This window comes from Thalia democratica, chromosome 3 (assembly GCF_965202585.1).
Source record: "Thalia democratica chromosome 3, ktThaDemo2.hap1.1, whole genome shotgun sequence".
Taxonomy (NCBI): domain Eukaryota; kingdom Metazoa; phylum Chordata; class Thaliacea; order Salpida; family Salpidae; genus Thalia; species Thalia democratica.
The window spans coordinates 54,736,266-54,758,840 of record NC_139167.1 but is presented as its reverse complement, the minus strand read 5'-3'; the positions used below and the strand labels follow the sequence as shown (position 1 = coordinate 54,758,840).

Genomic DNA, 22,575 nt, shown 5'->3' with positions numbered 1-22,575 from the left:
TTAGTTACAAGTATTTGTATATCTAAGCATTTGTTTAAATTAATAAAATTATGTCATAAGATTGTTTGTAACTAGTTTCTTGCTTAATTTTAAATGCTGTATATTTATTTAGTTACTACTACTGTCTTGTGATTTTCAATCTTTACAACTTGAATCCTTAAGTTGGACCTAAAAGAGAGCATAACTTGTTTGAAAATGTATCACTACATTAATACTAATTTGTATATAAAAAAACAAAATGTATTTCAAAAAGCAAAATTCATGGTAAAACTTAGTTTGAGTATAGCAATAACAGTAAATTGAGTTTTTTAATCATCTTAAACAGTAGAATTTTGAAATTTTGGTTTTTTATTGGATGCAGTTAGTAAAAAGCAACCATTTTTTTAAAGACATGAAGCTTACTTTAAAAATTACGCTCAACATAAAACACTATTTAATTAAAGTTAATGCAAAATTTAGTTACAGTAATTGTTTTTCAAATTTGAAAAGTTAGTAACTAAACAAAACAGTTTTTTTTCCTTTAATTTACTCTTAAGTTTGATTCTAACCATTTAAGAAATACAGAACACAAGTTTCAAATTCCTATTTTTAAATAAACATTTAGGTAATTAAGGGTATAAAGGGTAAATCTTATTTTCACAACTTGATCTTATTTTGTAGAGTTTTAACTAAGATACAAGTTTATTTTTACATAATTTTAACATTCAAAATAATTTTTGGGAAATGGTTCAAGTTGGAAAGTACAATAAGTCAATAGGTTCCTTATTGGAAGCGAAAACTAAAACAGCCAATAAATAGAAATCACTAAAATCTATTTCCTCCTAAGTTTGAAAATAAATACTTCTAACTTTCAGGGAATGTTCCTTGCAATATTTAGAAAAATATGTTGTAATACTTGAAAAAAAGAATATAAAGCTAAATTTTATAACAATGAAAACAAAAAAATTTATTTAAATTTATGTAATAAAATTATTATTTTTTATTATTATAAAATTTCATACAGAATTTTTTAAATTTTCCAAGGAACTTTGCTGAAAGTTTGAGATAGTTATCTCAAAAAACGTAAGAGGAGATAGATCTTTAGTGAAATAGTCTTTTTTTGCCTTTTTATTTTGCGCAACCTATAAGGAACCTACTGTACTCCTACTGTGCTTAAACCATCCCCAAAATTTTAAGTCTGTAAAAAGCAACTTATAGCTTTGTGAAAACTCTACAAAATAAGATCAAGTTGTGAAAAAAGTGATTTATCCCTTATGCCCATAATAAAATTACAGTTCAAATTTTTATGATATTTATATTTTTTTATGATATGTTTATCTAAAACTGTTCTTGGGTTGAGATAAACTATTGTTTTTGTTTATTTAGATCCACTATTGTTTATATTAATTGATTTATTGTTTTACTATTAGTAGTAACAAATAGGAATCTCCCTAATAATGTTTTTTATTAATATGATATTACCTCATGGTAACTTAGAATAATATGATTAAAGAAAAATTAAACTCATGAAAAATTTAATTTTCCAAATGTAAGCTATTGTAACATTCTCAGTTTTTGTTTTAGTTCATTTAAGCTTTTTCATATCACATGGTTTTCCACTACCACATAGATTCTATGGAAAAACTAATCATTATAAAACAACAGGATAGTATAAAAACAATAAGTTATAAAAACACTAAGGAAGTGGAGGGCCTTTTTAATGTTCAGTTGAATATAAGAATTTTTTAAAGTGTGTTATATGAAAAAAATCCTCAAATATGAATAAAATATACATGTCATAATATATTTCAAATCAAAAGTTTGCAAAACACTGTTATTAAAATTTATTTTTTCAAACTTAAAATTTTTTTAACAAAGTGAGAGTTTTATTATTTTCATTTATACACTATTTGAGTTTTAATAACTTTAGGGTTAAAAAGAGTTGTAATTGAAGATAAGAATATTTTTTTGTAAAAAGTGAAAATATGCCTTATGATTCTTTTTAACATTTTCTCTATTTTTGCTTTGTTTTTTAGTTTTTACTTTATTCAGGTGATGTGTAAGTTAGTAAAGCATTGAACGTGTTTAAATAGTAGTTTATAAACTATTTCACCAAAATTTTCAAATTGATTTGTTACTGTTCTTTTAATTTCTGTCCAGTGTAACATATTGCAGCTGTCATAATGTTTGGTTTTATTTTTTATTCCAGGAAAGCTTTAAGTAAGTCATAAATGTTAAGGCCATAGGGGGGGGTAGACCATGTTTTTTACAAGTTGATCTTATTTTATAGAGTTTTTACTAAGCTTCAAAATGCTTTTTACCGTTTTTAAAAATTCGAATTAGTTTTTGAGATATGACCGGCCAAAGTCGGGCCGCATAACAGGTTCCTTATGGGGAAGGAAAACTAAAACGGCGAAAAAAGACTAATGCATTCAAAATCTATCTCCTCCTTCATTTTTTAAGCAATCTTCTTCAAACTTTCACAGTCTATTCTTTATACAATAACAAAAAAACGTTATTTGTGACTTTAAAAAATTTTAAGTAAAAATACCTTTTTTTTGTAAAAAAAAATTTTTTTTGATGAAAATTCACTTTTTTTTTTAATTTTTGTCATAAAATTACAAAAAAAAAGGTATTTTTACTTGAAATTTTTTAAAGTCACAAATAACGTTTTTTTGTTATTGTATAAAGAATAGACTGTGAAAGTTTGAAGAAGATTGCTTAAAAAATGAAGGAGGAGATAGATTTTGAATGCATTAGTCTTTTTTCGCCGTTTTAGTTTTCCTTCCCCATAAGGAACCTGTTATGCGGCCCGACTTTGGCCGGTCATATCTCAAAAACTAATTCGAATTTTTAAAAACGGTAAAAAGCATCTTGAAGCTTAGTAAAAACTCTATAAAATAAGATCAACTTGTAAAAAACATGGTCTACCCCCCCTATGGCCTTAACAAAACAAGAAGAATAGTTAAAATGAACTTACATTTGAAGTAGTTTGTCTAAAAAATTAACTAATACTACACTACCATTAATGTTTTCATAGTAGATTTTTTTACAACTTGAATTTTGGTTGTCAGGTTGACATTAAAAAATTAAGTTAGTATGTTAAAGCGGAAACTTTTTACTAATATAATTTATCCTAAAAGTTAAAAAATCTTAGTATTATCTATAAAAGTTAATTTCTAGTTTTTACTTCCAATATTTTCATATACAGGCCTATATTTAATGAACTATCATTCAAATTTGTTTGGTCTTCAATTTTTTTAGACTTTTTAGAACAAAACTAAGTTTTACTTAGAGTTTAACAAAAGTTAACTTCTCTAAGTAAACTTTCATAGTTTAGGAGCTATTGGTTTTAATTTTATATATTTTAGAAACCTAAATTAAATATAATATTTTTAAAGTATCTTTTTATAAGGTATTGTTACACACGCATTTGACTTCTAAAAGTATATGTTTATAATCATGGTTTTTGGTTAAAAGTAATTTTTATATATTATTTTTATATATTTATATATTATTCCAAAAGAGTGTTCTTTTTATGTTCTTGGTAATTTTAATATGCCAAATATAGATTGGAGGATTCCTAGCACAGATTTCAATAAACCCCATGAGTGTTTTCTTAATTTTTGTACAGACAATTTTTTAACCCAAGTAATTGAAAATCCAACCCATAAGAATGGTAACATTCTCGATCTCATAATTTGCAATCATTTTAGTCTAGATAGAATCATATCACACTCAACTAATTTTCCATTAACAAACACTTGTGACCATAACTTGCTTTCACTAAAAATTAAAATTGAAAATAAAATAGTACCTATTGCTAAAGAAGTCTCATATGACTATAAAAAAGCAGATTTTGAAAGCATCAATGATTTCCTGTCAAAAATTAATTGGACCTCTTTATTTAAAAATTCAGAAAATCTCCAGCATTTCTACGATCAATTCATTAGCTCAATCCAAATCTCAATCAAACGTTTTGTTCCAATTTATTCTAAAAATAACAAAAGTAAAAAATATCCACCTCATATTAAAAAGTTATTAAAAGAAAAAGCGAATCTATACAAAAAAAATAAGACAAATAAATCACTTTTGATAAAATACAAAAACAAGTCTAAAGAATATCAATTAGCTGTTAAAAAATACAACTTTGAATATGAAAACAAATTCTGCAAAAACCCAAATTTAAAAAAGTTTTATAGCTACGTGAAATCTAAACTTAAGTTAAATAATTCCATACAACTCTTATATGATAATGATAAAAACAAAACAGTAACCTCAGATTTTGAAATAGCAACACTTTTTAACATAAATTTTCAAAAAGTTTTTAAAAAAGACGTGAGTTACCAGTCTTTTAAGCTACCCCAAAAGAATTGTAATTAAATGCAAAAATTTTTCATAACCTATGAAGACATTATAAGTTCAATTAACCACTTAAAAGATAAAATCATAAGAACGCCAGAAAACATTCCACCCTATTATATCAAGCATCTTATCCAATCAATAATTTTTCCACTTTCATTAATATTTAATTGCTCTTTAGAACTATCTGATGTTCCTAAACAATGGAAAACATCTTTTATTATTCCTGTGCACAAGAAAGGTAATATACACGATGCGTTAAATTACAGACCAATATCTCTTACAAGTGGCTTTTCAAGAATTTATGAACATATTGTATAATTCTCAATCACCTCTTTGATAACAAATTATTAACTAACAAACAGTTTGGTTTTGTTCCAAACCGCTCATCAACCATTCAACTGTTAACATGCTTACATTCTTGGTTAGTTCCTTATCTCAAAAATGAATTTACTTAAGTAGTTTATATGGATATTCAAAAAGCCTTTGATTCAGTATCACACAAAAGATAATTAAAAATTTTAAATCAGTATGGGCTACATGAAAGCTTAATTGATTGGTTTGATAACTTTTTAAATAATAGATCACAAAGTGTACTCATCAATAATACACTTTCTGACTCTTTAACAATCTACAGTGGAGTAACACAAGGTGGTGTAGTTGGTCCCCTTCTCTTTTTAATTTATATTAATGATATTTGTTCAAACATTGATATTAAAAGTGAGTTAAGCTTATTTGCAGATGATACCAAAATCTTTAGTCAGTCAAATGCTTCATTACAACTATCTTTAGATAATATTTACATATGGTTAAAAACAAGAAAACTAAACTTAAATCCTAGCAAATGTAAAATTCTAACCATTAACAAAAAAGAATCTTCTCCAACTGACCTCTTAATCAATAACATCAAGTTACCAGAAATTAAAGTTTTTAAAGATTTAGGAATTTATATTTCCAAAGATTTGAAATGGAATGAACATATCAACTATTTATATACGATTGCAAAAACTACATGTTATCAAATATTAAAAAGTTTTAAATCTAATTCTGCTTCAATTCTGACAAAACTATTTAAAACATACGTTCGCCCTAAACTTGAGTTTAGTACCCAAATTTGGTCACCCCATTTTAAAAAGGATATTAACAAAATTGAATCTGTGCAAAGGAGTTTTACCCGTCATATTTGTAGTCGTTGCAACATATCTTACACGTCATATAATGATAGAATGATTAAATTTGGCTTGAAATCACTGGAATATAGAAGATGGGAATTTGATTTATCTCTTTACAAAACTATCAATGGCAAATATAAAAGTTTTTTTAACCAGTTTTTTAATTTTTCCCAAAATAAATATCAACTAAGAGTAGTTATTTTAAAATAAAATGTAAACATGAATTTAAAAACAGTCAGTGGCAAGGCGCATTTTTTCACAGAGCAAAAGCTATGTGGAACAGACTACCTCAGGATATAGTATCTTGTGAGAGGGTAGAACAATTTTGTTTAAAGCTAAAAAGATTTGATTTAAATACGATAAATACCAGTAAAATTCACTAATTTTCCACTGTAAACAAAAAAAAAAAAATTCGTTTCCCTACGCCTCCCCCCTACAAACTATTAGTTTACTTATATATTTTGTAGTTATGAATTTTGTTTTATAAGCCATGATTTTAGACAAACTTCTTTACTGTGTGTACTAAGTAATATATAAGTTTGAATTTTTTGAATTGAATTTTCAATTTAGTTCATTTGTTTATCATATTGTGTTTAACTTTGTGTTTTCATTTAAATTATGTTTGTATATATATATATAATTTATCTTAAAGTTTTGAATATAAGTTTATTTTCTTTTTCTCTTTTTGTGTGTCCTGTTTAAGTGGCTCAGGTTTTGATGCCTGAGTCCAACATTGCACAATAAACAATATAATAATAATAATAATTAAACTTGAATTGTTTTGTAACTAAAATTGTGGAGGTCATTAGCTTTCGAAGGACACAATTATTACAGTTGAAATAAAAGAGCTGAGATAATACATGTTATTTCAAATTTAAAATAAATCTTTAAATTCAAGTATTAGGTGTCTGGTGTTATATGGCCTATGAAAACTTCAAAAATATGTTTTATTTCAACTTAACTCAATGGAAGTTAAACTAGTTTGTCCTAGTTAATTAAAGTGTAGCTGTTATCTTGTTTTTAAAACAAATTAGTTGAAGTAAGATTACAGTGTTCAAAACTTGTTTAAAATAATAAATCAAATTGTTAAAACAAACCAAAATAATTATTTTATCAGTTGTTAACATATCATTCGTTTGAATTTATTAAAACTTAGTCATTACAACTTAATTTAAACTTTTAAAATATCTGTCTAAGTTTTAAACGCCTGTTCAATTTTTGATAACAGTAGTAATAACAGTGTTGTATTAGTAAAAGTAGTAGATAGCAGTAGTTTATGTGCATTAACTTTTCAAAAGTTTTTTGTATTTTATTTTCTAACAAATTGTGTAACCTGATTAATCCTCTTACTCAATGGGACAAAAAATTATTCAATATTCACTCATACCGATTTAAACATCAATTACAGCAAAAGCGTATTTTTCTGCCACATTTTATTGTTTATATATACTGTTACTGGGTAAAAGTAGATAGATTTAACTGTTTTAGTTATTCTTATACTAGTTAAACAAAAATTTTAAGTTTATAATTGTATTTTCAGTCTTGTTGTTCAGTGTATTATTGTTATACAGGTTTTAATATGTCATATAGTAGACAAGAACGCAGTTATTCTGGTCAGAGGTGGAAAGATTCTTACCATACAAGCTACAACAACCGAAATGACTCCAGGAGAGATTCTTATTCAGACAGGTCCAATGATTACTACAATTCTTCATTCAACAGGAACAGCGGACAAAAACAGTGGCAAAAAGGAAGTGCTGGAGGTAACTATGGCAACAAGGAGGTGGTTTCACCCCCAGATGAAACCTTTTGGTACAGTTTTCCGCCAGTGGTTAAAAACTTTTACACAGAGTCGAGTGTGACTGCTGTCAGAACCCAGTTTGAGATTAAAAAGTTCTTGGACGCAAACACCATCACAATTACTGGGGGACACAAGAAAAATCCCATCTTGAATTTCAACGAAGCCCATTTTCCCTGCCACATCCAAAACAAGCTCATGTCCTTGGGTTTTGAAAAACCAACATCGATTCAGTCAATTTGCTGGCCTTACGCACAGAGTGGCAACGATCTCATTGGCATTGCCAAGACTGGCTCGGGAAAAACTTTGGGATTTTTGCTGCCGGCCCTTGTACATGTTGAGATGCTAATTGGTCAGTCAAACAGGTACGACCCAATTGCTGTCATGATGCTTCCCACCAGAGAGCTCGCCCAGCAAGTGTCAGAAGTGGTGCAGAACTTCACCGAAAACTCCAACATCAAGTTCACTTGCGTTTATGGCGGAGAATCTCGCTGGCATCAGATAGGCAGGTTGGAGAAGGGCTGTGACGTTTTGATTGCAACTCCCGGCCGCCTCATTGACTTTCTGGAAAGCGGCAAGGTCAAGCTGACTGCCTGCACCTACTTGGTTTTGGACGAGGCTGACAGAATGCTGGACATGGGTTTCGAGCCACAGATCAGAAAAATTTTGAGGTACATTCGACCTGACAGGCAGACCCTAATGTGGAGTGCGACTTGGCCCTTGAAAATCCGCAAATTGGCTAGCGACTTCCTCAGAGACCCGGTTCACTTTCAGGTGGGTTCGAATGAAATTTCAGCCAACCACAACATCAAGCAGCACGTTTGGGTGTGCAAGGAAAACGAGAAATACGGGAAGCTGCTCGAGTTGATGAAGGACATCATGAAGACGGGCGACAACAAGACCATCGTTTTCATTGAGACCAAGCGCAAGTGCCAGCAAGTGGCCGACGATCTGTACTACGACCGATTCAACGTTTCCTGCATCCACGGCGGCAAGAGTCAGGAGGAGCGCACCTACGCCATCAAGAGTTTTAGAGAAGGGGAAACACCGGTTTTGGTAGCCACCGACGTCGCGTCCCGAGGGCTGGACGTTCACGACGTGCGCTACGTTATAAATTACGATTTTCCCGGAAATCTCGAGAGTTACGTGCAGAGAATCGGTCGAACGGCCAGAGCCGGTCAAAAGGGAACCTCACATTCATTTTTTATGAGAAAAGACGGAAAAAACGCTACCCAGCTGATAAAAGTTTTGAAGGAGGCCAAGCAAAATGTGAACCCGGAGCTTTACGAGTTCGAGAACAACTTGGAAAGTCACAAGCCTTCAGCTGCCAATCATCAAAAAAGGTCTTACTCGCAATCGTCGTATTCTCACAATCCTTGCACGATGAGCAGCAGCAACGGCGACATGTGGATCATGACAGCCGACGGTCCGCAGTTGAAGCAACAGTAGATTTTCGTTGCAGTTTGGTATTTTTTTTTAAATTTTTGGGAAACCTCGTTTTGGTCGTTGATTTGGTTTTAATTTCGGGACATTTAGTCTACAGTGTACTCCCTGACTTGTAGTTGAACGCTTACAAAAAATCCTCAACGTTTAGGAGATTGATTTAGTTTTGATTTGCATGTTTTAAAGCTTTTTACGGCTAGGCTAAAAGAAAAGTTGATATTTAAAAACTGTCATCTACAATTTATTTTGTCAGGTCAGCATGATTTTTCATTTTGAATTCGTTTTTACCAATCTGTTGAATTGTTTTAATTATGTTATTTGCCAATTTTTTTCTAATTAAGTTTTTTCAGTTACAATCATGATATGTCAGTTAATGACCTACTGTTTAAACAACAAATGTAAAACTCGAAATCAATTTAAATAAATTATTTTTTTGTATCAGAAATTATTATGCTGCGTCAGATGACCTTTTATTTGTATAAGCTCGTTTTATATGTTTTCTATTAAATTAGTCTTTCAGAAAAATTAGTATATTTAATTAAAAGATAGTAAAAAATAATTGTAGTTACAAAAGTAATAAAAAAGCTACTATACTATACATATATATAGCACCAATGAAATTAAAGATTCTAGTTTTGCAAATAGTTGACGCAACTTCTTAAGTTAGCAGTGGTTTAATTATATGCTTTTCCAAAACATTTGAGCAGCTCCTTTCAATTAACTTTTCAAGTAATTTAACTTCAGCTTAAATTTTAGACCACCTTCTTTAAACGATTTACTTCCACCCATCAAACTCGAATTTATTGAAAAGGTCTTTAAATACGTAGAATTCATTTGAATAAAAAAAAAATATTAACTATCTTTTTTAGGTCGTTTAAATTAAAGTTTTACTATTTTGTTATTAAAATTGCAAAACGAATAATTTGAAATAAAGTCACTTCAGTTGAAATAAAAGTGTAAAAATATTTATAAATTAGTAATAGATATGCATTAAAAGTACGAAAAAAACTAACAAATCTGCTAATCAATAGTATCCATTTACAGGTCCTAAAGCGCTCGCTGTCATAAGCTAGAATTTTATATTTATAAATTATGATCATATTTATATTTTATATTTATAAGAGTTGTAGTAGCTTAATCTTTTTTTAATTGTTGTATATCTTATTTATGATATAACAAAGGTTATCGTAAAGTTCAAGTTGATAAATTTACTAGACCGGTATTTTACAAATTTAATTTAGAAAATAAATAACGAACTACACCAAAAGTAAAAAGCACTAAAAATACTTACATAGTATGAAAAACTAGACTACAAAGTATCGAATTAAATAGTTTTATACAGGGTTGCCACAAAGTCAAGAGAAAAAAAAGGGGGATTATCGAAAAAAAGTCAGAAAATTTGATACAAACAAACTCTTAAGACGAAAGTTTATCATCACTTAATTTTAGCTGTTAATTACAAATACATCGATCATTCACAGATGATTGGAACCAGCAAAACAACTGTTGTTTAACCTGAATTAAAAATAACATTGAAAACTTTATACAATTTCAAGTCTTTGCTTTTGTACTTATAAACCAGAGTTTGTTTTATAAAAGACATGAAAATTAATTCAGCTCGATCGGTTACAACCCTGTTTATAAATTTTACGGCTGTTAAAATAAAAAATATATAATCATTTATATTGGTACGTGAATCTTTTAAATAAATTTTTAAAAACCTAGAAAAGGATCAGAAAAAGCCAATATACTGAGTAAGTTTAGAGTGCCGTGGTTGAGTAATTTGTGTTGCATGCAGATTTGCTTAATTGCTTTTGGTTGTTATTTATATCTGTTTCTCTTAATATATGTATGGTCAATTTAGTTTGTGTTTACTCTGATCATGATTGGCTGGTTTCGGTCTGTTGGTGAGGAAAGATATTGTATGGTTGCGCGTGATTGTTAATTTGCTGCTATCCAGTTTTCATTATATTTTTGTTTGTTTTATTTGTTAGCTGTATATATTAATTACTATTGCATAAATAAAAGTTTTTTCTTCGAACTTTTATAAGACTAAAATAATTCTACTAATACAAGTTTCAGCAGCATTTTTCTTAATAGTTTTTTTTTTGTAATTTAGTTAAATTTTAGATTTTTCTGAGTAACATTTAAGTAAATTAGTTAGTTACCAAGCTTTAGGATAGTTATTTAATGCTAAAGTATTCATTATAATATCAGTTTTATGCATTTGGTTAACAACTGATTGTTAGTTCACTATGGTGGCGGTGATCACATGGTTGGATTGTTGAAGTGATTTTTTGTTGTAGCGCCGGTGAACACTTACTTGGGGATTTGAGCTTCATGATTTTCCCACACTTTGTGGTTTTTAGTGTTGATATTTTAGCCTTGTGAGTGTTCTCCAAATGGCGTGTCACCAAGGGTTTTTTATTTGTTTAAAAGATATTTTTGTTTATTTTATTTTTGGATAGTTAAAGTTAAATATTAATGGGGCAGGTAAAACTACATATGATGTAACACACTCACTTTTCTCCAGAAAACGTTTATCGTTGCAAGGGGTGGAGTTTGAGACTGATGTTTTTTACCATAAAAAACATATATCTTTAACTTAACGGTTTTTAGAAATCAATTAATTCAACCTATTTATTAACGTATACTTTAAAATCCCTTTACCCTCCTTGAATTCACTTCTTTTCCCAGTCTACGCCCACCTACCTTACATGGGTGAAAACTTAATTAGGTTATCTTGGTAAGCTTCATTAGTTGTTAAATCGGGTTTTAAAAGCGTTACGTGTTGTGTATAACACCTACCGCCCTCTTAATCGAATAGTTAATGATGCTATACCTAGCCACGGATTAAGTAACGTAGTACACTTTTTAGCTGTCATTGCGAAATTGATTATTTAGGTAGTACATCTCAACGTTTCAATTCGTGTAACAAAAAGCTAGAGTTTATTTTTAATTTCGACAAAAAGCCTGCAGGCAAACAATCATCCACACATGGGCACCTCTTCAACTGTAGGTGTGCAAAAAGCTATATTGATAGTAGGTTCAAAACTCTATTTTAAGTATATTTTCCGAACCAGGGGCGCTTGCACCCCTTGGTGTTGCGATGCAGCATTCCAGGGGGTGTGTGAGATGACTGTTCATTTTTATTTGACAAATATGGAGATTTTTTCTTTATTTAAGCGACTGTAAGTCGAAATTTCTTTTACTAAACTCATTACTATTGATTTATAAAGCTAACAAGCAGTTCAAATACAGTAGACTACCGCTTAAGTACGCACTTTTTTTGGTACGCACCTCGCCTTAAGTACGCACTTATACAGAAAAACAAAAAAAAATTCTAAATTTTATATATATTTTTTATATATTTATATCAAATGATTTAATAAAAAAGTAGTCTAAGTGGCCTGAGATTGTGACAGTCCTGTTATTAAATGTTAATAAACTAAATACTTATGTAGTGGTTGCAGAAAAGAATAATGATATTTGAGCTAATGCTACAAAATAAATAAATCTAGATGACTAAGTTAAAAAAACCGACAAATAAAACATAGTTAAGTCATAATTTAATTTAAATGTACACACATTGATATTTTGAAAATGTTTGTTTTACACAATAGAGTTTGGTACTTTCCCTCTAACAAAACAAAGTATGGAAAATATGGCTTAATTACCTTTTTTATATCATTGACTGACATTGACTTTCTATATTAAATGTTTATATTATGTGTTTATGTAGAAACTTTTTATAGAAAAAATAAATCATTTTAAAATCTATTAAAAAAATTGCAGATTAGAATTATGTATTAAATGTTATAGAAAATAAAAAGACTTGTTTATTTGGCTTAATTATTAGGTGGCTAGTTGTAAGAAAGAAAACAAACAACTAAATTTCATATTATACTATGTTGTCAAAAAGTACGCACTTTTCGGTCGGGTTCAATTTGCGTACTTAAGCGGTAGTCTACTGTATTATAATTTTTTTTTGATATTTATTTTAAATTCTAATTGCATGAGCTTTCAAACTAAATACTAAGTTATTTGTTGTTTTGATTTTAATGGTTGCTTTGCAAAAAACATTACTACCATTACCTGAATCTAAAGTTTATTAAAACTATTATATAAAAAAAAAGACTAATGTGTTTAATTTTTAATTGATAATTATTACTTAGGCTCGCACAGTTTTATTATTTAGTACCTTAATCATACTACAGAATGGCCACTAAATCTGGAACTTTGAAATTTAGGCTAAATAAATACCTTGAATTTGAAAAAAAACAGAAATAACTTAGAATTTTGAACAAAAATCACTAAAAAACCTAGAGTTTCAAACGATTGTTATATAATAAGAAGTAAAATTTTGATTTAAAACGAAAAATATATCAAACAGATGTAAACTTTTTGTCATAATAAATTTTTTTAAAAACACATTTAAAGTAGCGTTACAGAATCTTTTCAATGTTATTATACTGTTTAACACTATTTTTCACCTTAATCTTAACTGTAAGCTAAAAAGTGTTGAAGTGTGTTAACACACAGAAGCATGTGTTAGATTAATAAACAAAGAGTACAGTTTAAATTTGTTACTATGATAACTAAGTGTATAAATATTTTTGTCGGTTACTGTACTATTGTACTTTTTAAATTTAGTTTTAAGTAATTTTTTTATAATCCTTATTTTTGTTGATTTTATCTTAAACATTACTTTAAATTGGTAAAAATTTACTTGGTAAAAAAGTTAAATCTTTACATAGACTTTATACATTTGAATGTTTATGACATAACTATTTTTGACTAAACTTTCAAAGTATTATACTAATACTATCATCTAGTTAAAATGTAATAATTATACAATATAATAACTAATTAGTTAACACTGTTTTAATTTTCATAACTAAATATTTCCAAATATCTAAAGCTGTTTAAATTTATCTTAATAGATATAAAAGTCAATTTTGAGATATGAAAAACAAAATAAAAATTAACAATTTATTAAGTGAACTTTTAGTATTCCCAAAGTTTATTTACAATATTATGTTGATAAATTTACATTTCAAAAAAAACTGCCAATCAAATTTAATCCATCAATAAAAAATATGAATTATACAAAATGTGCAGTTTTTTAAAGATGTAAGAAAAAAATATTCAATAACTAAATTGACGTTCAATTGCTGATCTACTTCCGAAAAAAAAACATGTTACATTGTAAAAAATAGTAACATAAAAGTTTTGGTTAAAAATGCTGTGAGCTTCCGCTGGTGGTTATTTGCTTTTTCTTATGATTTGTCTAGCCTGAAAAAAATTTAAAATAATAGAATTAATTACAATTTAAACGCAGACATTTTGAAAAGGCAAATTAAACTTTTAGAAATTATAACAAAAGTAAAATATGTTTTGATAATACCAACACCGCTATACTAAACTACCAAAGATTTAGTTTTTAATGTGTATGAAATTTTAAAAGCTGATTTGGAGTTTTATGAAAAGTTTATAAGTCAACAAAATAAATAAGTTTTTAATCATAATGATGTTGTAAACCAGGGTTTCCCCATTTTTTTAAAGCTCCCTTTGAAGAAATTGAAAAGCAATGGCCCCCTTCAATTATATTTTTAGAATACTCTTTTAAAGGCCTAAGATCTTTTTTTTTGCTCTTTATTATTAACTAAGTCCAGAATATCTAGTGTAAGTTTTAAAGTATGGTTTCATGTCCCCCTTTGCAGCTCATGGCCTCTAAATTTCTTTAAGAGCCCAAAATGAGAAGCCCTAGTCTAGTGTAAGTTTAAATTTTCCCGTAATATCTGGTGTAAGTTTCAAAACTATTTTTAAGTTAATTAAACCTTTTTTATGCTCTTTATCAAGAATTCCAGAATATTCAGTGTAAACTTAAAATTATGACCTCATGGTTCACCTACGGTCTCTTTAAATTGCCCTTTAAACTGCCCAGAATTTCTGAAATGGCCCACTTTGGGAAACCCTGTTGTAAACAATACTAAAACCTTTCGATAGATTAAAACTAAATAAAGGGCACATTAAATTTTGTTATTAGAAAAACGTATGGTGTTTAAAACCTATGAAAAAAATTCATAAAAGACATATACAGTATGAAAAAAAAATTTGAAAACTTATAATAAATCCTATGTTAAAGAATTGAACTTATCAAATGTGTTTAATTCAGAAATAAATTTACTTTTTAAAAATACGCATGATCTGTTTATTTTATTGCTTAAAAGTTACTAGTTAGTTAAATTTTTTAACTCAAAACAAGCGCTTAATTCTTCCATAAAACGAACTAACCCTATTTGTCAGCGAATTTTACTTGTGAGTTTCTTGCAAACGGTTTCCTTCTTTGTCTGCTCTCTTCGCCGAATTTTTGCGGATGGTACCTGTCACTGTAAAATAAATATGAGGCAACTGTTAAGAGTGAACCGATTTTTGATAAGTTAGAATATAAACTATTAAAAAATGTACACTTGTAATAATAAAGTTAAGTATTCGTGTCATCATAACTGATTATAAATTTTAGAATTATATTTTAAAACCTTGTTAGCTTTTCAATCATGTTCCGCTACTCTTATTATCAGACGCATGTTCAGTAAACATGAAGCACGTTTGATGCTGCAATGTAAACAGTCACAACAAGCGTTAGATAAACTTGTACAGAATAAATCCAATTCAATTAATCAATCCATTTTGTGTAAGAAGTGATAATCTAAAAAAAACCTAAACTGAAACACTCACTTCAAGCTGGGCCCCGTCTTCATGCCCGACTGTCCCCTTCTGAGCCTGGCCCTTTCCGCCTGAGCCTCGTCACCGTCCACGCCCACCCTCATGTGCTCCATCTTCCCACCGTCATCTTCTTCTTCCTCGAAAGATCTCACCGACATGCGGGAGAAGTCGGGAACTAGTTGGCGCGCCCCCGTGTGGCTGTGTTTTTAAAAGTCATGGTTGTTTTGGTAGAAATCTTAAAAATTTTCAGCCAGTATTGAAGAAGAATAGCAATGTTACAGAAGTTACTGATAAAAAAAATATTGTTGGCTCTTTAATTATTATGTTAGTGTTAAAGAACAGCTGTAAGAAAAGTAACAAAAATATACTTTTGGATTTCTTAAAGTGCAGAGGCGGTGACTACTTGCAACCGTAAAAAGTAGTGACTTATACAGTGCTAAGTAACATAGATTTAGTAATGTAGTCTACTTGTTTTTTACAGGATTTGAACTTTTTAAGATGTTAAATATTAAAGGCCTTACGACTTAAGTTTAAAAAAATATATATAAATTACTTGAAAACTTTTACTGACTATAAAGAAACTTACAATAAGGTTGTTTTGATCTTTTATTAGATTACTCTAATACTGACAGACATTTTAACGTTTTTAAAGAAAACTTAAAGACTTTTAACAACTTATTTTGCAAGGAAAACCAGCCTTAGAAAAACTTATTGTTCCCCCACAAAATTGAAAAAATTATATAGATATTAAAAAACCTTAAAATAATTCATTTAAAGTAGTTTTTAGCATGTCTTAAAAAATAAATAACTATAATTAAAGTTATTGCAATGTATAAGTTAAATATATAAAAATTAACTGTTCAAAATCTTTTCCATTAACAACCCAGTTGAAGTGTGTTGATTCGTTGACACACAGAAACATATGTCGGTAGAATAAAGGAAGATTACTGTATAATTTGTTTTTATATAAAAATTAGAAATATTTTGATTTTATATGAATAACACAGAAAAAAAATCCTAGGCCCTTTCTCTTCGTACAAAAAATTATAAAAATTTTAAGGTTTTTAAAAGTAAGTTTTTTGTAAATAAATTATCCAATTAAATTTTGGTATAATCCAGTTTTTAAAGTATTACACAAAGAAAAAAATCATTCGAGTAATTTTTTTTTCTCTTTTTAGATAGATACTAAGCAATTAGTTAATTTACAAAATGTACTTCATCTTTATTCAATAAACATTTAGTGAAAAATTGGTCAAAAAACACACTAAAAAAATTAACTGAAATTTAGTAAATATAAGGACATCGTAATATTTCTAATAATTTGTCGCTATAGAAAAAATATTTTGTTTACCTGTCAAATACACTCATAATCATAAAAATACTTTTAACACTGCATTTCAAATGTTAAAGATGGGAGTGTTAGCTTTTCGCTAAACAAACAATTAGTAAATAATTAGTTTAAACTTTAGTATCACAAAGCAAAATAAATAAATAATATGCATTTGGGTCTTCACATCAAACATTTAGAAATGTTAAATAATAAAAAATCACTAACCGCTTAATAATAAACACCTGAGCTTACCGTCACTTAAAAAAACAACTTTAATTTCTAGCTGTACTTCAAACAAACTATACATAACTATTTTTGAAAAAGAACCTCAGTGTTAAGGTTAAGCCGATGTAAAAACAAACACGTTACCTGAGCGACCCATGCGGTCCAGGTGTTTGTCCGGGCCGAACGTCTTCGAAAGGAGTCAAGTCAACTTCTTCGTCTAAGGGGGATTCCGGGGTGGTGTTTGGGGGCGGAGGGTGCTCAGGTCGATTTTCACCAATTTTCTGTTGAAACAGATGACATTTACAAAGACAACCGTGGTTTGTTTAGTTTAAGAAAAGTTTTTTGAATTGTTTTAAATTCGAATGAAAGCGAGAGTTTTATTGCTTAATAAACAATTTTTAGACTGTTAAAATAGCTGCAGTATTTATCATTAACTAAATTCAATATCTAAGTTGTTTATGTAAGTCTTACTCAACAGTTGGTAAAGAAAAATATAGCTGTTGAAATAGTTTGTTTACAAAGGGAACTACAGTTAATTAATTTACTATAGAAAAAAGCTGATTGGATTCTTTTGAAAACATAATGAAAATTTCATTATTGTATAAACTAATTTGAGAATGTTATAAAGCAGCTATATTTGTTATTAAGTGCATAGGGTGGTTCACCATGTTTCTTATAAGTTGGTCTAAATTTGTTGAGTTTTATCTTGGCTATCAGTAAATTTTTACCGCTAAAAATTAAAAGTAGCTTTTGAGATACAAGATAACAAAGCCAATGAATTAATTAGGTTCTTTACAAAAGGCGGAAAAAAAACTATTCCACTAAAAATCAATCTTCCCTTTCAATGTTTTACAATAAATCATACCATTACTAATATTTGAATCTTTTATTAAAAAGCTTTTTAATAGAAATAAAAACAAGAAAATTAGTGTTTAAAAAATACTTCTTTTTTGTATTTTTTATATAAAATTTTTATTTAAAGTATTTAAAAAATACAACACTAGAAATGTTTAAATCTGTTCAAGGAATGTTTTCTGATAATTCGAGGTTTCTACATCAAAAACAAAAATGAATTTTAACTTTGGTACATCTTTAAATAGCTGATAAAGTTGAAAAAAAAAATTCAATTTTTACGTTTTCTTTGTAAACTTTTTATGATTTTATTTCAAAATATAGCTTCAAACTTTATATCATACAAAAACTGACTTAAAACTTATACTTTGAGCTTTTAAATAAGATCCGAAGTTAATTTTTGTAAAAAACTTCCGTACAAATATAAATAAAAACTAAGTGTGTTGTTGAATTTTTGCATTAGCATAAGAAATTAACAAAAGTTTATTCAAGTATTTGATATCAACATTTATGCAATAATTTTAAAACAAAATAAATCAAACATAATAAATATAAAATAAAGTATCTAAGACAAAATTTTACTTTAAAGATTAACTTTTGAAGTGTTATCCATGTTTAAATTTAAATGGAATACATTTAAACTAAACTTTTGTGGGCACATAACATCACTAAAGTATTCTATTATTTGCAGATAACAATAACATCTTATAAGTGTTTTACTGATAATGAGCTATTTTAAAACTCCAGTAATCACTACAAAATAAAATCAAGTGTGATAATCTCACAAAGTTTAAGTATTAAACTAAAGCTTTTATATTCTGGAAACTGAAAACCTTGTAATGCACCAAAAATATTTCTATCTTTTTACCTAAGGCTAGAAAAGGTAAATTATGTATCAAGTCTCAAAGACTTAATTTTATCTTTGTATTTATTTTAGTACTTCATTAGCTGGGAGTATTTAAAAAAAAACTTTCGGTGAAAATCACACAAATAACTTTATTGAGATATGAAGTGAATGCTTAAACAATGAAAAATACAAAAACGATCAACTCAACCACCATAACTTAACAATATGTGTCAACTAACGGGAGAATGTTTGGTGGGGTAGTGAAGGAATCCGTTGCAGTGGTGCTGAAGCGAGCTATTCTCGCGCCACTTCCTCAATTTGCACTGCTCACTCTTCAGTCTTCCTGTGTACTTTGGATGCGAGGGTGGGATTTTCAGTGGCATGTCCCAAGAACCTGGATTATAACTTTAAAAGTTATTCGTTTTTTTTTTACTTTAAACCAAACAGGTAGGTAAATTGGACTTTTTATAAGTAAAATAATAACATGCAAACTGTGAAAGAACACAGAGAGAATTGTATTATTCAACTTGCTTGTCTAAAAATTAACTATATAACTAACTCTTTTGTAAACTAATCAAACTAATAGTAAGAAAAAACATTGATGTCGTTTTGTGTAAGTGAATTTTCATCTTTGTCAGTCAGCTTAAAGCAGAACTGTACATATTTGATGATTAGAAGACAAAGAAATAAATACAACACACGAGCAGAAAAAAAAAACGTTATTAGCATTCTGTCAAACACCATCTTGAAAATAACAGGAACTTAATATACCAATGTACATTATTTATTTAATCTATCATAAAAACGTCTTTGTCTTTAGTTTATAGATATAGTAACGTTACATTAAATCAAATAAGTTATTTACTGGACTTAAAAAACCTTATTTAGTTTATGATTGTTTATTTTGACTTTACTTCAATGCACTTAAAGTTTAAGCTAAACATTGAAGTTTAAGCTAAATATCATGTATTTTGTTTCTACTTTTACTTTCTCAGCCACATTTATTTAAAAGTACAAATTTGATTAAAAGCAAAATCTTTATAACATAAAAAAATACAAACATACCAATCAATTTACTTTAAACAAAAAATTCTATTAAAAAACATTTTGTATCTATAATATTCAAAATAATAACAAGGATACTAATTTAAAATTAGTGTAGTAAAAAGTACTTATATCTTTGGAGCTTAGATTAAAATAAACCTACTTAGAAAATACAATAAAACAACAAACTAATATAAGTCCCCCATGGTGACTCAACTGATCTAGGAACTCCAGTTAAAAGGCAGCCCCTGTCATCTGCAAAGTATTGTGAAAAACCCGTTCTTGAATTGGGAAACTTGGTGAAAATTTTAGGCACCTGCCAGTTCAGAAGTTGTCTGGGTTTGAATGAGCTTTCGTACTGAAAACAATATCATGGTTACAATTTATGAAAAATGAATATTGGTAAAAGAATTTTGTTTTGTATTTTTGTTTAAAAAAGATACACTTTTGATGCAAAAAGAAAAATCAATATATTTTCTATTAGTTCGACTGCTGTCTTAATTTAATAAAGTTAATGAGTTTACATGTTTAAACTTTAAATACATTATTTTACACAAAATAAAAGTTACACAAACTATAACATATAAGTTGGGAACAGGTTTACTACTGTTTTATTTTTAGTTTTCGTAATAGTTATGTAAATATATAAAATATGCTTTAATTCAATGCTTTAAAATTTGTACGAGTAGAATTATATAACTACTATATTTACTAAGTTTTCTTTTTAAGTCTTTTATTGAGGCTATAGGGGAAAGAAGTAAATAGTTTATTTTAAAAGTTAATTTCCTTTTTTACATAAAAAACTGAGCTACCTGTATTTAAAATTCAAAATAACTTATGAGACAGGGTTGCCACTGGTATTTGAGAAATTTGTTCCCAGTTACCTGAATATCTGCCAAGCTTTTGAAAGTACACACTTTTGAGTCTATTTTAAGTTAAGTTTAGGTTAAAAACTGCTTAGTAGTATAACAACATTGAAAAGATATTGTAAAGCTAATTTAAATGTGTTTTGTAATAAAAAAATTATTGATTATGACAAAAATTTATTATCTTTATGATAGATTTTTTGTATCAAATCAAAATTTTACAACTTAACATGTAAAAATTGTTTAAAATTCCAGGTTTTTTTAGCCTAAATTGTCAACTTTAAGGTCTTTCTAAGATTCCAGGTTTTGTGGATACCCTGATATAAGTGATGAAAGATAGAAAGTTTTAGGTTCTTTAAAGGGAGAAGCAAAATAAAAAGACAAAAATAGACTGTTTCACTAAAACCTGTTTCCTTCTCTATTTTTGAGCAATTGTTTTAAAACTTTCTCAGTATATCTTTTACAAATTTCGAATAACTTGTAAGAAACATATAATTAATTTAATTCTTAATTTTTTTCAGTATTATTTTTTTTCTTCAAAAATTTTAAGTGAATTTTTAAGATTCCAAGAAAATCAGCCATGATTTTTTTCAAATTCCAAACAGTTTTATTGTTTTTTTTTTTTTACAAAACTATTTATGTATTAGAAGTTAATTGAAATATTTTGGTTTTATAAAAAGTATCTTATAGTACATAATCTGAGATTTTACATAAGATCCAATGTTAATTTTTGTAAAAAACCATGTTGGAGCTCTTTATGGTTTTGTTGTATAAACTTGTTTACTGCTATGGTAAGATTTATAGTTGACAAAGAGCCAAAATTTTATTTCTATATATCTATACTTTTGTACTTGAATTCATAATGCAGTATATTATAGATATGTAAATTTATTTTTCAAATAAGATTAGTTCGAATTTTCAGAACTACTTATTATACTGTAAAATATATTTTTTTATTCTTTTATTAGACACATGAAGTTTTTTAAATTAAAAGTTATTTGATGTCTTGAAATTTTCGAACATTTTTTTTATTAAAAAACAATTGTAACTCTTATAAACAATTTTTTTTTTAAGTTTTTTTAATATTAAAATTTTACAAACCTTTTATGTTTTAAAAATAGTCAGTTAGTTAGGTTCAAATAGGATTAGTACTGTTCAAGATGAAAAATTCAAGCATGAGTGACCAAAAAAACCTGAGTTTTGAGAAAATTGGAAAGATGAAGTTGCAAAAAAAAATTACTGCTAATACTTAAAAAATTATAATAATAAAAGAAGGAATTAAAACTATAGAAAAAAACATAAGAAAAAAAATTGATTTCAAAGTCACAAAAATTAGCCTATTAGTAATAATTAGTAAAAAATTAAAACTAGCCTGAAATTTTCAAAAACCTATAAATAAGTCTAGTCTGAGTTTTTTAAAAAACATGTAAAAATCAATCTTGCTTTAATTGGCCTGAATTTTTATATAATTTTAAACTAACCTGTTAAAAGTGTATAAGAGTAACATTAAAATATAAATTGAATAACAAAAAATAAAAGTCCTCTTTAAGCATGAAATACATTGCAAACTATTTTCAATTATTTCGTTTAGTAAATGAGTTTTGTCTTAATCTTAACTTTTTTGTTTACCTAAGTTTAATTTATAATAAAAACTTTTTGTTCATATAAAGGTAGATCACTTTTTATCGAGTTAGTTTTATTCTTTACTTTAATATCTTAGCTATCAGTTACTTTATAATATTATTTGAAATTCAGAGTAACATTTGAGATATATAAGCAATTAAACTTAGTGAGTTCAATAAGTTTCTTGTGTAAGGTGCAACAAAATTAAATATAAGAAAAACAGATATTTTAAATGAAAACCTATTTCTTTCTACTTTTTTTAAGCAACTATTTTAAAACTTTTTTAATCTAATCTTTTGGAAAAA

The 22,575-nt window shown here is 27.7% G+C and overlaps 1 pseudogene; it reads left to right on the top strand.

The window, feature by feature from the left end:
* Nucleotides 1-7,092: 7,092 nt before the first annotated feature.
* LOC145832418 (uncharacterized) lies at nucleotides 7,093-8,760 on the top strand (annotated as a pseudogene).
* The last annotated feature ends 13,815 nt before the right edge of the window (nucleotides 8,761-22,575 follow it).